The 4,487-nt window shown below is 39.4% G+C and overlaps 1 pseudogene; it reads right to left on the reverse strand.

The window, feature by feature from the left end:
* Positions 1–3,514: 3,514 nt before the first annotated feature.
* On the reverse strand, positions 3,515–4,268 carry LOC129539812 (V-type proton ATPase subunit D pseudogene; annotated as a pseudogene).
* Between the last annotated feature and the right edge of the window lie 219 nt (positions 4,269–4,487).

Raw genomic sequence — 4,487 nt, forward strand, 5'->3', positions numbered from 1 at the left:
AACACCACAGTTCAAAAGCATCAATTTTTCAGCCCTCAGCTTTCTTTATGGTCCAACTCTCACATCCATACATGACTACTGGAAAAAACATAGCTTTGACTAGATGGACCTTTGTTGACAAAGTAACGTCTCTGCTGTTTAATATGCTGTCTAGGTTGTTCATAACTTTTCTTCCAAGGAGCAAGCATTTTTTAATTTCAAGGCTGCAGTCACCATCTGCAGTGATTTTGGAGCCAAAAATAAAAATAAATAAATAAAATCTGTCACTGTTTCTACTGTTTCTCCATCTATTTGCCATGAAGTGATGGGCCCAGATGCCATGATCTTTTCTGAATGTTGAGTTTTATGCCAACTTTTTCACTTTCATCAAGAGACTCTTTAATTCTTTATCGCTTTCTGCCATAGGGTGGTGTCATCTGCATATTTGAGGTTATTGATATTTCTCCTGGCAATCTTGATTCCAGCTTGTGTTTCATCCAGTCCAGTGTTTCTCATGATTCACTATACACATAAGTTAAATAAGCAGACTGCAATATACAGCCTTGATGTACTCCTTTCCCTATTTGTAACCAGTCTGTTGTTCCATGTCCAGTTCTATCTGTTGCACTTAACCTGCATATAGATTTCTCAGGAGGCAGGTCAGGTGGTCTGGTATTCCCACCTTTTTCAGAATTTTCCACAGTTTGTTGTGATCCACACAGTCAAAGACTTTGGCATAGTCAATGAAGCAGAAATAGATGTTTCTCTGGAACTCTCTTCCTTTTTTTGATAATCGAACTGATGTTGGCAATCTGATCTCTGGATCTTCTGCCTTTTCTAAAACCAGCTTGAACATCTGGAAGTTCACGGTTCACGAATTGCTGAAGCCTAGCTTGGAGAATTTTAAATACTACTTTGCTAGCTTGTGAGATGAGTGCAATTATGTGGTAGTTTGAGCATTCGTTGGCATTGCCTTTCTTTGGGATTGGAATGAAAACTGACCTTTTCCAGTCCTGTGGCCACTGCTGAGTTTTCCAAATTTGCTGGTGTAATGTGTGCAGCACTTTCACAGCATCATCTTTTTGGATTTGAAATAGCTCAACTGGAATTCCATTACCTCCATTAGCTTTGTTCATAGTGATGCTTCCTGAGGCCCACTAGACTTCACATTCTAGGATGTCTGGCTCTAGGTGAGCAATCACACCAGTGTGATTATCTGGGTGTGAACATCTTCTTTTATATAGTTTTTCTGTGTATTCTTGCCACCTCTTCTTAATATCTTCTGCTTCTGTTAGGTCTGTACCATTTCTGTCCTTTATTGAGCCCATTTTTGCATGAACTGTTCCCTTGGTATCTCTAATTTTCTTGAAGAGATCTCTAGTCTATCCCATTCTATTGTTCTCCTCTATTTCTTTGCATTGATCACTGAGAAAGACTTTCTTATCTCTCCCTGCTATTCTTTGGAACTCTGTATTCAAATGGGTATATCTTTCCTTTTCTCCATTGCCTTTTGCTTCTCTTCTTTTCACAGCTATTTGTAAGGCCTCCTCCGATGACCATTCTGCCGTTTTGCATTTCTTTTTCTTGGGGATGGTCTTGATCCCTGCCTCTGTACAGTGTCAGGAACCTCTGTCTATAGTTCTTCAGGCACTCTATCAGATCTAATACCTTGAATCTATTTGTCACTTCCACTGTATAATCATAAGGGATTTGATTTAGGTCCTACCTGAATGGTCTAGTGGTTTTCCCCACTTTCTTCAATTTAAGTCAGAATTTGTCGGTAAGGAGTTCATGGTCTGAAACACAGTCAGCTCCCAGTCTTGTTTTTGCTGACTGTGTAGAGCTTCTTCATCTTTGGCTGCAAATAATGTAATCAATCTGATTTCAGTATTGACCATTTGGTGATGTCTATGTGTAGAGTCTTCTCTTGTGTTGTTGGAAGATGATATTTGCTATGACCAATGTTTTCTCTTGGCAAAATTCTGTTAACCTTTGCATTGCTTCATTCTATACTCCTTGGCCAAATTTGCCTGTTACTGTAGATATTTCTTGACTTCCTACTTTTGCTTTCCATTCCCCATAATCTACTAATTATTATAAAATTTTTGCAATGTGGAGGAAATGCATTACTTTTGTAGAAGGCATTCAGAAAAAGCTTCCTGGAACACATGTCCAGCTCTTTTCCTGATTTCCCTTCCCTTCCTTTGATCTCTCACAAAGGACTCTCACAGTGATCTAAACCATAGCCTCAGTCTCTTTTGTGTCTCTAAACTGTATGGCTTAACATCACAAGTATCCTCAGCAAAACATTGGGGTGGGATGTGACCCTAGATTCCAGTCACTTTCCTTTATACTTTTTCATGGGATAGGGTACACAAACATTTGACCCCAGGATCTTGGGTTTCTTTCTTTTTTAAATCATTTTATTGTTTATACCATAGTCATATTTGAATGGCAGAATTGCCAAAAACAACTGTGCTTTGTACCATTTATTCAAGAATTTTTTTATTTTTTTAAGAAATTGTTCCCATGACAGACCAGACAGAGACCTATTATTCAAAGAAAAATAGGTGAAGCTTTTCATAAAGCTTGAGGAGAGGAATTCCACAATAACTAACACAAGAATGGCTGTAGCAGTCTCAGACAATGGTGCCGAGGTGTGTGAACAGATAGGAACAAAGGGTGCTTCAGCAGCAGCTGGTCTACGTATGTTGGCCTGAGACCACTGCAGCTTCCTAAAAGGGATTTCTTAATATGTTTGGTAAGGGGATCACTTGTAACAGACATATAAGTGAAGTAGGGTAACACTTGTGCAGAATAAATTCTACAAGTTCCTGGGCAGGTTTTACAGATTTCATCAGTGATTAATGAGTTGTTTAATTATGACTCTTCAAAGGCAGATCCCATAAACAGACATTCAAGGAAATTTAACAATCGGTGAATCAATTCTAATGAGGTGGATGAAACTGGAGCCTACTATACAGAGTGAAGTAAATCAGAAAGAAAAACAGCAATACAGTATACTAACACATATTTATGGAATTTAGAATGATGGTAACGATAACCCTGTATGCGAGACAGCAAAAGAGACACAGATGTATAGAATAGTTTTTTGGACTCTGTGGGAGAGGGCAAGGGTGGGACGATTTGGGATAATAGCATTGAAACATGTATATTATAATATGTGAAATGAACCACCAGTCCAGGTTCGATGCATGATACAGGATGCTTGTGACTGGTGTGCCGGGATGAACCAGAGGGATGGTATGGGGAGGGAGGTAGGTGGGGGGGGTTCCAAGATGGGGAACATGTGTGCACCTGGGGCGGATTCATGTCAATGTATGGCAAAACCAATACAATATTGTAAAGTAATTAGACTCCAATTAAAATTTTAAAAATAAAAAATAATAATTAAAAAAAAACAACTGGTGAAATTCTTAAGCCAAAAAATAAATAGCCACACATACCAGACCTACACACCATGAATTAAAATGGTGTCATGTTAGGCCTTCTGGAAGAACCAGAGTAGGAGAGGTTATTCAATCAGAAGATCTTCATCTTTCTCTTGAGCCAGGAGATTAGCAGCCTCTGTCACTTCTCCAGCTGCCCTCCCTTGCTCCAAGTCCTTATCAGATTTTTCCTTGAGAATCTTTTTATTCGCCTGTATTTTCTTTAACCTGTAGAACTCTTCTCCCTCTCTCTCATCCAGATTTGTGATGATATAGGAAAGGGTAGGTTCAATCCAGGGAATGATGACATGCTCAATGGCATTTACATGCCTGTTGATTATCTTAATAGCTTTATCCAAAGTAACAAAGGAAGTTTGCAGTGAAGCCAGTTCCACCAGTAGTTCCACTGCTTTGGCATAATTCCTCTTCAGTTTAGTCAAACTATTCCCCACCTCAGGCTAAACCAGTCAGTTCATAACTGTCAGATCCTTCATGGTAATGTTCAAACACTGGCAAAGGAACACCTGTTACATTATCTTTCTTCACTCTAATCTTCTCTTGGGCTGCATTTACATTTTGGATGTATTATATTTGGGGTGTTTAAGTCCCTTGCTGTGAACTTGGCCTCAGAAAGTGAAAAGGCAGCTTCTCTGATCACTTCACCCATCTACATTTTAGTCTCTATTATTATCTTCTTAAGGATCTGTCGAAAGAGTTAAGGCATTAGATTTCTTCTTTGTTCATGAAGTTTCCTCCTATCTGTACTCCCTTTAACGGAACCTTCATGATGGCCTGTGCCACTCGTGAGGGAAAGATTTCAGTTTACTCTTTGCCTGACATTCTGAATATGACTGGCTTGGATTTCTGACTGGGTAACCGTGGCTGCAACAACCCAACCACTGAGTCTTTCTAAACCTGAGTCAGCTGCTTGTGTCACATGAGTCTCTCACTATGCTAAGAGGCAGCCAGGATATGCCGTCTTCACTTCTGTTTCCTGTTGGTACCGATCAGATCTTTAGCTTCTACTGCAGCACTTACACCACACCAGTGTATTTACTT

Source organism: Moschus berezovskii, chromosome 11 (genome assembly GCF_049115385.1).
Source record: "Moschus berezovskii isolate FMDL1 chromosome 11, NW_MosBer_1.0, whole genome shotgun sequence".
In the NCBI taxonomy this organism is placed as follows: domain Eukaryota; kingdom Metazoa; phylum Chordata; class Mammalia; order Artiodactyla; family Moschidae; genus Moschus; species Moschus berezovskii.